Source organism: Callospermophilus lateralis, chromosome 2, assembly GCF_048772815.1.
Source record: "Callospermophilus lateralis isolate mCalLat2 chromosome 2, mCalLat2.hap1, whole genome shotgun sequence".
Classification (NCBI taxonomy): domain Eukaryota; kingdom Metazoa; phylum Chordata; class Mammalia; order Rodentia; family Sciuridae; genus Callospermophilus; species Callospermophilus lateralis.
The window spans coordinates 46493222-46505288 of NC_135306.1; the positions used below are offsets into that span (position 1 = coordinate 46493222).

The following is a 12067-nucleotide window of genomic DNA, read 5'->3' on the forward strand; positions in this document are numbered from 1 at the left end:
CCTTTGTCTTGTATGAGATAACGGTATTTATGTGGGTTGGTCTCTGTGTCCTCTATTCTTTACCATTGGTCTTCATGTCTGTTTTGGTGCCAATACCATGCTGTTTTTGTTACTATAGCTTTGTGGTGTAGTATAAGTATTGTGATGCCTCCTTCTTCACTCTTTGTACTAAAGATTGCTTTGGATATTCTGGGTCTCTTATTTTTACAAATAAATTTTATGATTGCTAAAATATTGATTGCATTATTTAGTTCTATAGTTTCTTTGTTTAGTTTTTGTTTGGAGGATCTGTCCAGCAGTAAGAAAGGTGTGTTAAAATCACCTAAAGTTATTGTGATGTGGTCTTGATATCGAGAAGAGTTTGTTTGATTTATGTAGATGCTGCATTGTTTTGGATATAAGTATTTATGATTATTATATCTTGTTGCTGTTATAATTCCCTTAAGACATAGGAAATGTCCTTCTTTGTCTCTTCTGATTAATGTTGGCTTGAAGTCTACTTTATCTGATATGAAGTTGTAAACCCCTGCTTGTTTACATGATCCACGTCAGTGATGTGTTTTTTTTCCATTCTTTTACCTTCAGTCCACGGATGTCTTTGCCTATGAGGTTAATTTCTTGGAGACAACATATTGTTGGGTCTTGTTTTTTCATCCGTCTACCAGTCTATGTGTTCTGACTGATGAGTTTAGGCCATTAACTTTCAATATTATTATTGAGATATGATTTGTATTCCCGGGTCCTTTGGGTTTATATAGAGTTTTAAATTTGTATTAGTTTCTCCTTCAATTGACTCAGTGTACTTCCTCCCTTTGCTGGTTTTCACTATTTTTTTTCATTTCATCTTCATGGAATATTTTTTGACATTATTCTGTAGTGAAGGCTTTTGTTTGCAAATTCTTTTAATTTTTGTTTATCATGGAAGGAATTTCTTCATCTTCAAATCTGATGTTTAATTTTTCTGGATATAGAATTCTTGGTTGGCATCCATTTTCTTTCAGAGCTTGGTGTATGTTATTGCAGACCTTTTAGTTCTGAAGGTCTGGGTTGAGAAATCAGCTGAGATCTGAATTGGTTTCTCCTATATGTAATCTGAGATTTTTCTCTTGCATCCTTCTTCTGTATGCTAGGTATTTTCATTATAATATGCCTTGATGTGGGTCTGTTTTAATTTTGTACATTTGGGTTCCTGAAAGCCTCTTGTACTTGGTTTTCCATTTCAGTCTTTATTTTGGAATTTTTTTATGTTATTTCATTGAAAAGATTGTGCATTCCTTTGGTTTGTATTTCCCACCCTCATCTATTCTGGTAAATCCTAAATTTGGTCTTTTCATGTTATACCACAATTCTTGGAAGTTCTGTTCATGGTTTCTTAATATCTTCCCTCAATGATCTATTTTCAAGATTATATATTTTGTCTTTATTGCCCGAGGTTCTGTCTTCCACGTGGTCTAGTCTGTTGGTGAATGTTAATTTGGTTTATTGTTTCCTTCATTTTGAGGATTTCTGCTTTTTTCCCCCAGAATCTCTGCCTCTTCATATCAGTGTTCTTTCACCTTCTGTATTTTTTTCCTTTACTTTATTCCTTGTACTGTCCTTTACTTCACAGATCAGTTTAACTATGTACATTCTAAACTCCTTCTCTGACATTTCTTCCACTGTGGTGTCAATGAATTCTGTTATATAGAGTAACTTGGTTTGCTTGGGGTGATTTTTTCCCTGGCTTTTTCATGTTGTTTGTGTGTCTACCCATGTAACAGTATGGATCTGAGGCAGTAGAGTGGCTACCTTGTGGACTTATAGTGTCCCTGAAGATTTATAGTACTTCACTGTTTAGGGAGAGACAAATAATATCAAGAACCAACTAAGAAATATATAGCATTATAACAAATAGTTCCTATGATGTCTACAGTATTAATTATCACAATAAACAGAAATGACATACTCAGTTATTGCCTATAATACAAACAGCAAGTTTTCAAAAGGGTTTGCAATTTCAAGTGGTGGACAGGGGGAGAACAGAAGTGATAGAGAATGTGATGATTATGAAGGATGAGGAGAGAAGACAGAAGTAAAAGATTAAAGGAAGAATAAAAGAGAACAATAGAAATTGGCTGTTAGTAAAAGAAAAGACAGAGTTGAGGGAAACAAGAAGGAGAAAAAATATATAAAAAATTAAAGATAAAAGAATACAAAACTAAAACATAATAATTAAACATTCTGGTTCACAAAAAAACAATCCATGAAAATAACTGGTTTCAAAAATGATAAAAATAAGAAAAAAATATGGAAATTTCTTTTCATGAACCATCAAGGTCACAATTATGCAGAAAAAAAAGAATTAAAAAATGAAAAAAAAAAAAGAGTAAAAAAATCTTGATGAAAAGTTAAAGAATTCCTTGTATTGGAGTTCAAAACATTTTCAGCTTCTCTTCTCAGCAGTTGTAGGTGGTGTCACCTGGAGCATGATGATGAATCCACCCTCTGGATTCCTGGTGTGAGAGAAGTAATCCCATAGGTAGAGTTCCTGGTGGCAGGACTTAGGTTTAGGCAGGCACCAGGCTCTTTGCTGAATGCGAATGGGTTTGGAGATTTTAAATCAGCACACCTCCAGCACCCAGTACTTACTTGCTGGTCCATCCTGGAAGACTTTATCCAGGGATCTCCCCTGGGTTCCACTTGTGTGGTGTGGAGCCATTTCTGAGTTCTTTATGTCATCTGCAGACTCCTTCTTTCCTTGTCTCTGGTTCAGTCTCCAAAGAATCTCTTTCACCCGCACCCTTCCAAGTTCCCAACCAGATGTGTCTCTGCCAGAACTTCCTAAAAGCAGTTGGATTGGAGGGGTAGGGGTTGAGCCAGGTAGGTGTTCAGTTGTCCCCTGAGTAAACCTCTGTTCATGTTTGATTTCCTCCCGGTCACTTAAGCACACTCTGTGTCATGCAGTGTGTGTTTACTGGGCCTACATTATGGATCAAATTCAGGTTTGCCAAGAATTGGCCCCCTCAGCTGCTAGCCCCTGCACCATGGCTGCAAAATGTTTCCTTCCTTTGTCCTCCCTTTGCCACTTGGAGAGGTGGCAGCTTCTTTCCCCACACATGGATGTGGATATTGTGCAGCAGGTCTTTCAGGTTTACAGGGCAATGTCCTTGATCTTTAAATGCTTCATATCCAGGCATGCCTTGGGCCTCCCCAAAATGCAGTTTCCTTTTATTCCCTTATCCCTCCTCTGTGCTCACAGAGGGGCCACTCTGGCTGGTCCAGTCATGGTGCTTCTGGCCCAACCATGGGAGTGACTGTGCCACTGGGGATTTCTTCCTTATTTTATTATATCCAACCTCACGAGTCCTTGATCTGCTTTGAATGTCCAGTTTTAAATTCATTAAAGTTTTCACCCCTTTTTGTTCACCCACTTTGTGGAGAAGCTACATGTTTGCTTTCTTGGTTTCATAGCACAGAGCAGCCAGGAATGTGACCATTTCTATTCTACCATCTTGGGTCCTAAATCTATTTTAATTGAATTTTATTTTATAAACACATACTTGCAGTAATATGCCCAGCAGAGGCAAAAATCATGTATACATTAAATGTTGCCTAGAGTGTGATAGGTTATGTAAGAAATAAGGTGCAAATCAGAGGGCATGACAAAGTCTCTGAAAGCTCTTTATTATTGTTATACCTTTGTATTTCAGGTTCAGTAAGGGCATCCTAAAGTTATCTTCATTCTTTGTCTGTGAATAGGATTATGTCTTCTTCAAATTGATGAAGTTGAATTCCTTTGAATAAATGCCTTTTAGTGTGTCTTCTTTTATTTTTGTTATGATACTATAAGGGGCACTCATGATTATTTTCAACCTGGCATGATTGGTGGGGCAAGGGTTTGTTGTGTTTACTCTCTGGCTTCTTGCTGACTCTACAGAGGCAGAGCTACAATGGTTTGTTAAAATGAATAAAATTATATATGGCAGTAGTAGTAAATCAGCAAAAGCATGGTAGAAGTTGGAAGAATAGTTGTAGCTGCTGCTACTGCAGCACCATCAACAACAATAGAAACCTACATCATGCCCAATACCCTCTCTCAATTTTTTCCTTTTAAAATTATTATTATCTTTAAGCTGACAGATAAAAATCATATGTATTTATCATTTATTATGTGATTATGAAGTAATGTGTGTGTGTGTGTGTATATATATTGTGTGTGTGTACGTGTGTGTGTGTGTATTGGAATGACTAAATCTAGCTAATCAACATATGTATTACTTCACATTTTTGTGGTTACAACATTTAATACCCACTCCAGGCACATAAAGACAAATGCAGCACGATCTCATTCATATGTGGCATCTGATACAACATCCCCTTTATTTATGTTAACTTCATACCCAGGAGTAAATCTTTCTTGGTGATGTGGCCTTATGTTCTTGGCTCATCAACAGTAATAAATATTTTGAATGAAGTTGGAGTGATTATATCCTATTTCTTAGGCATTTAAAATTTGGAATGTCAAGAAAAAGCACATTTGGGGTACTGTGGCACTGAACCCCTGCAGCTGTGGCCCTTGAATGACCCTAATTGCTGTGTGTCCAAAGCGCTGATTCTCAATTCTTCTACCAACTATCAAATTCTCTGCCTTTACCTCTGGGTTTTCTCAGTTAACCTGGCCATTTGTTTCATTTACCTGCAAGCAAAAACATCCTAACTAGTATAGTAATAATTATAATAACAGTATTTATCGAACTCTTAGTATAAGAAAACATTAGCTTGCCTCATATTCTGCATCATATTATCTCCACAATAATCTTATGGAATGAGTATTACTATTCTTCCTATTTATTAGATTAGAAAACTGAGGTTAGCAGAGGTTAAGTAATTTAATTAAGATTAAACTTGCAATAAGGGTTAGACTGAACCCAGCCTCTGGTCCTAATGTTGATGATCTGAGCAAATATACTATGCTCATTTAGAGCAGCTTATACCAGCTAATGTATAGCAAATGCTGGCATTAGGAATGGAAAGGAGAATGTAAAGGAAGTGTGGTTTGTTAGAGAAGAATGGGTAAGTTGGAGGTTGGGAAGATTTAACAAGTCCTTCAGAATGCTAAAAAACAGAATGAAAAATTTATAATAGCTGTTGGAAGAAATTTCTTGACCATAAGGTTTGTAAGCAGGGGAATAAGTTACTGAGGGGTTAGTAAAATTAAAAGCTTATAATAAAATATTAAATTACTATTCATAAGGAGCAGTTTATGTAGACTTTAATGTGAAGGCAGGGAATTGGAATTGAATTCAGCCTTGAAAAATGTTGTGGACTCTTACAAGCGTAAAAAATTTAGTAGCTAATAAGGTTTTTTTTCTCTCCCCATAGGAGATGCACAGCTTGTGATATTAAAAATATCAAAATTATTTATTTTATTCTAAGCATCAATGATCAGAAGTAGTAGCTTATTATAAAGACTGGGCATAAGTGAAATTTTAAATTCCTCTGCAAATATATGAATTAACATAGTCATGCAGATTATTACTATTTGAGAAGACAAGGAAAACACCCCCCAATATAGAGTCTTAAACAAGATCAAGGCAAGTAACCTTGATCTTGGTTCTTTGTAATATTCTAAATTGTTTTTAAAAATCTAGAAAAGACTGGTGATCCGCAGGAAACAATTCAGATTCACTAAGAAAAATAAGTCTATTATTCTCATTTTCTCCTTGGAGACTTGCTAAATATGTAGCGACAGAATTCTAGTGATACAGGGGTGTAATGATCACAGTAATAAAAGAATCAAATAGGATATGGGAAAATATGGCTAATATGAATTTCTAAAAATTTAATTACCAATTGCAGTACAGTCTGAAGGAAAGTCTTTAATGGATTTCCACATAAAGTTGTATTGTTGCTATCTCACATTATCAAATGATACGAAATGCTAGTTTTAACAAATCTTAAATATTCATACATGCATGATTTTCTCTCATGATTATATTTCTTTATTTTTAATGCCAACTTTGTAAATTGGAGTATGAGATACAATTAAGTACCCCAACCAAAAATATAACTCAATGATTTTTATAAACTGATCCCAGGATTTTAACCAGCATCCAGATTTAAAAAAGAGACCATTATCAAGGCATCAAAAGTCTCTTCTGCTCTACTTTTACCATTACTCTAGAACCCTAAGAAGTTTCTGGTCTTTAATATCTTAGGTGAGTTTAGCCTGTTGTCTCAAGTTCATATACATGAAATAGAATAGTTTTCTTTGTTTGTGCATGGCTTATTGTGCTCAGCATTGTTTGTGAAATTCATCCATGCTGTTGCATGTACCAATATTTTGTTCATTCTCACTATTGTACAGTATTTCATTGTATGAATGTTGCTATGATATTTGTACTCCATTCTGCTGCTGTGCATTTGGATTATTTCTAATTTGAGTGTTTTATAAATCATGCTCATGTGAACGCCTTTAACATACATTATGTGAACGCAATTATATATTTCCATATTTGTTATGTTTTGGATATGAGGTGTGTTCCCCAAAATTCTTATGTTAATGCAAGAATATTTGGAGATGAAATGATTAATTTATGAGAGCTATAACCTAATCTGTCCATCCTAAACTGGACTAAACTTAATGGTAACTGAAGGCAAGTGGGGTGTTGCTGGAAGAAGTGGGTCACTGGGGGCTCTGGAAGGGTTTATCTTCCCTGTGGCCACTTCTCTCTCTCTGCTTTTTGGATGCCATGAATAGAGAAGCTTTTCTATGCCCTTCCATCTGAAGTTTCACCTCTCCTTGGGCTCAGGCAATGGAATCAGCCATCTATGCACTGAGATTTCCAAAACTGTGAGCCCCAAATAAACTTTTCCTTTTCTATATTGTTCATGTGGGTTTTTTTTGTTTGTTTGTTTTGTTTTGTTTTGTTTATTGTCAAAGTGATGAAAAGCTGACTAAAACAGGAGTGTATATGCCAAGGACAGAATTGCTGTACCATATAATTTGCGTATGTTCAGCATTACTTAAAGGGTTTTCAATGTGATCATTATAATTTACATCCCACCAAAAGTAGACGAGAGTTCCAGATCATCCATATTTTGAACAACAGTTGGTAGTCCCTTAATTTTAGTCATTTTGAGGATGTATTCTAGGATTCTTTGTGGTTTAAATTTTTTTAAAATTTGAGATGTAACTTAAACACCATAAAACCTATTTTTAAAAGAATAATTCAGTGATCTTTTTTAGTATTTTCAAATTATTGCATAACTATTTTTTAATTAAATTATTCTAATTTGTTATACATGATGGCAGAATGCAATTCATTTCATATTACGCATATAGAGGGCAATTTTTACAGTCACTGATTGTACACAAAGTATTTTCACACTATTTGTGTCTTCATAACATGTACTTAGGTAATGATGTCTAACTCATTCCACCGTCATTCCTGCTCCTTACTCCTTTCCTTCCCCTCCCTCCCCTTTGCTCTATCTAAAGGTCCTCATTTCTCCTGTGCTTCCTCTCCACTGTCATTATGAGTCAGCATCCTCATATTTGGGATTGACTTGCTTCACTTAGCATTATTAGAAATGTCTGTTGAAATTCTTTGCCCATTTATTAATTGGACTATTTGTCTCCAACTTCATCTATTTACCTACAAATGCCATGATTTGATTCTCTTTTAATGCTGAGTAATGTTCCATTGTGTATATATATCAGAGTTTCCCTATCCATTCATCTACTGAAGGGCATCTGGGTTGGTTCCTTATTTTAGCTATTATGAACTGTGCTGCTATAAACATCGACATGGCTGTGTCCCTGCAGTCATGATTTAAATCCAGAATATTTGCATCACCCCAAAAAGAAGTCCTGTACCCATAGCATTTCCCCACCTTTACCCTTTACTTCTAGACCTTAAAATATAATAATGTACTTCTTGTTTTTAAAGACTTGACAATGTTAGACATTTTGCATCAATGAAATCATATAATTTGTAACTTTATGTGTCTGGTTCCTTTCACTTTGGCATAATGTTTTCAAGGTTTTTCCAGGTTGTATCATGAATCAATATTTCATTTCTTTTCCTACATGAGTAATATTTTATTGTTTGATTATACAATACGGAGTTTATCCACTGATGGACATTTTGTTTATTTCCACTTTTGGTAACTATAAATAACATAGCTATGAACATTCATGTACAAGTTTTTGTGTGGACATATACTTTCAATTATCTTAAGATATATATCAGAATTGCTGGGTAATATGGTAACTTTATTTTTAACATTTTGAGGAATTGTCAAGCTGTTTTCCAAAGTGGTTGTGATATTTTACATTCTTCTTATTGATATATGAGGGTTCCAATCCCTCATATTCTCAGAAACGCCTTCCTTCCTTCCTTCCTTCCTTCCTTCCTTCCTTCCTTCCTTCCTTCCTTCCTTCCTTCCTTCCTTTTTATTATAGTCATTCTAATGAATGAGAAGTGGTATCTGCTATGATTTTGATCTGCATTTTCCTAATGGCTGATGATGTTTAAATCTTATGTGTTTATTTTCCATTTACATATCTTATTTGAAGAAATGCCTATTGTAATTCCTTGTCCATTTATTAATTAGACTACTTGTGTTTTTATTATTGAGCTATAATTTTTAAAAAATATATTCTGGCTATGAGACCTTTATCAAATATATGATCTATAAATGTTTTCTCCCATTCAAAAGTTGTTTCTTAATTTTCTTAATATTGTCCTTTGCTGCACAAATGTTTTAAATTTTTATGAAGTCTGATCTATCAAACTTTAGTTTGGTTTCTTACTTAAGAAACCATGTCTAATACTGGATCATGAATAATTGTTCATGCACTTATGTTCTTGTCTATGAGTTTTAGAAAGCATGCTTAAGTTCAGGATTGATTTTTGAGGTGACATTTTTGTTTAGTATAGGTAGGTTTCCAACTTTATTATTTAGTGTATGGATATTTAGTTGTAACATTTTATTAAAAAGCTTCTTTCTTTCATGTGCTTAATATTTGCTTTACATAATATTTGTGTCCTCTGATGTTGGAAGCATATGTATTTACTATTATGTTCTCTTAATGAATTTACCCCTTTATTATTAAATAATGACCTTCTTTTTCTTTTGTCACATTTTTTGACTAGAAGTGATATTACTGTAGATTATTTTAAAGGTTCTATTTATCAACTTTAGGAAGTTTTTTTCTGTCCTATTTTCAATAAGAGTTTTTTTTATTGGTTCCTTTTATTTATATATGCCATTGGAGTCCATTTTGATATAACTAAACAAGCATGAAATATATCTTATTCTGCTTGGGACCTCAGCATTGTGTATGTACATGATGGTGAGATTCACTGTGGTATATTCATATATGTACATAGGAAAGTTATGTCAGTCTTTTTACTGTATTTCTATTCATTCCTCTTCTCTTTCCTTCATTCCCCTTTGTCTAAATTTTGAATTTCTACTCTTTCCCTCCCTCTCACTGTTGTGGGTTAGTTTTCATATATCAGAGAAAACATTTCACATTTTTTTTGGACTGGCTTATTTCATTCAGCATGATAGTCTCCAAATCCATCCATTTATTGACAAATGTCATAAAGTCATTCTTCTTTATGGCTAAGTACTATTCCATTGTGTATATATGCCACAATTTCTTTATCAATTCATCTGTTGAAGGGCAACCAGGTTGGCTCCATAGTTTAGCTATTATGAAATGGGTTTTGTTATAAGCATTGATGTGGTTGCGTCATTGCAGTATCCTGATTTTAAATTCTTTACCTATATACCAAGGAGTAGAATTACATGGTTAAATGGTGTCACCATTCCTAGTTTTCTGAGGAATCATCATACTGCTCTCCAGAGTAGTTACACCAGTTTGCATTTCCATCAACTATGTATGAGTGTACCCTTTTCCCCACATTTATTGCTACTTGTTTCTTGATAATTGTCATTCTGGCTACAGTGAGATAAAATCCTCAGCATAGTTTTAATTTGCATTTCTTTAATTGCTAGAGATGTCAAACATTTTTTGATGGATTTGTTGACTGTTCATATTTCTTCTTTTGAGGAGTATCTGTTTAGTTCCTTTGCCCATTTATTGATTGGGCTATTTATTTTTTTGGTGTAAAGCATCTTGAGTTCTTTGTATATCCTGGAAATTAACACCCCATCTGAGGTACAGGTGGCAAAGATTTTATCCCATTTTTAAAGCTCTCTCTTCATGCTCTCAATTGTTTCCTTTGCTATGAAGAAAGAGTTTGATGCCATCCCATTTTCCAATAAGAATTTTTACCACCAATGCTTATGAAATTTTATCAAGTGCCTTCTTTATACCTATTGACATAATCATTGCTTCATTCTTTTTTTTCCTGTTAATGTGGTTAGTTTTATTGATTTATAGAGTGCAAAGGACACTTTCACATTACTAAAATCAACCATATTTTCTATAATACATATTACTTTTTATGACATTAAATTAGAATTGCTAATATTTTATTTGCATCTATAATTATAAAAGATTATTCTATATATGAATCTTTAACATCAAAGTCATCTGAATTTAGATTTCTCTTCATTGTGAAATGTTTTTATCTCTTCACAAGGCTGTGTTGAGTGAGGCCTTGGACTGAATACGTAGCCTCAGGCCTATTGAGAGAGACGTGCCAGGTGTTGACAGGTGTCTTGGTCCCAGCCTTGCTGTCCCTTGTGCCAACACTCATTGCCTGCTGTCCCTGACAACAGTCATGCCTAGGGATCAGAAGAGGAAGCTACGTTTCCCAGCCAAGCGCCAGCAGGCCCTCGATGAGACCCAGGGCCTTAGGGGTGCTCAGGCCACTCCAGAGGAGGAAGTGGGGTTTTCCTGCTCCTCTCCTTTTGGTGAGGGTGCACCCCCCAGCTCCCCTGCTGCTGGCATTAGCCAGGTATCTCAGAGAGCCCACCCCCTAGCTCTCCTGGTGCAAGTGATTCCTGTAAAAGTTCTGAAGTCGATGCCCAGGAGAGAATGCCAGGCAGCTCCCAGGCAGCAGCCTCTCCTGAGAGCTCACGTAGAGATCCCCTCACCAGGAAGGCCAGTCTATTGGTGCAGATCCTGCTGGAGAAGTATAAAACAGAAGAGCCCATTACACAGGCAGATATGCTGAAGGTGGTCAACAAGAAGTACAAGGAGTACTTCCCTGAGATCCTCAGGAGAACCTCTGAGCATGTGGAGCTGGTCTTTGGCTTTGAGTTGAAGGAAGTGGATCCCAACAGTCACTCCTACATCCTTATCAGCAAGCTGGGGTCTCCAGTGAGGGAAGTCTGAGTGGCAGTAGGGGTTTGCCCAAGACCTATCTCCTGATGAGGCTCCTGGGTGTCATCTTCAAGAAGGGAAACCGTGCCACTGAAGCACAGATCTGGGAATTCCTGAATGTATTTGGGATCTATGCTGGGAGGAGGCACTTAATCTTTGGGGAGCCCCGGAAGCTCATCACCAAAGATTTAGTGCAGGAAAGTACCTGGAGTACTGCTAGGTGCCTGATAGTGACCCTCCCAGCTTTGAATTCCTGTGGGGTCTCAGAGCCCATGCAGAAACCAGCAAGATGAAGGTCCTGGAGGTTTTGGCAAAGATCAATGATACCAACCCCAATGCCTTCCCCAATCTGTATGAGGAGGCTTTGAGAGATGAGGAGGAGAAAGCAGGAGAGAAAGCTGTGGGTAAAGTGGGTGCACCAGCCAGGGCCAGGGCTGTTTCCAAGACCCTGCCTCACAGACCCTCCCATATCTACTTGGGTCTGAGGTCCAGCGTTCACTTATGTTTGAAGAGCATTTAGCTTTTTGTGGGATGGAGAGGAGTGGGCTGGAGGAAGCAAAATGTTGGTGGTCTTTTCCTGTTATGCATAAGTAGAAATCTATCTTGTTTGGGTTTTTATTTTGCAGTGTTGTTCCTTTTAATTGAAGGTTTATTGTGCTTCTGTTTATAACCTTGTCAGTGATCTGGTTCTCACATTCACTGCTGGGTAATGGGTCTGAAAGGTACAGTTGTAGTAGTTCTAAAAATAATTTCACAGACCATGTTTTCTTCATGATCAGA

At 36.1% G+C, this 12067-nt stretch overlaps 1 pseudogene; it reads left to right on the top strand.

The window, feature by feature from the left end:
* The first annotated feature begins 10742 nt into the window (after nucleotides 1-10742).
* LOC143385922 (melanoma-associated antigen B4-like) lies at nucleotides 10743-11807 on the top strand (annotated as a pseudogene).
* Nucleotides 11808-12067: the final 260 nt, after the last annotated feature.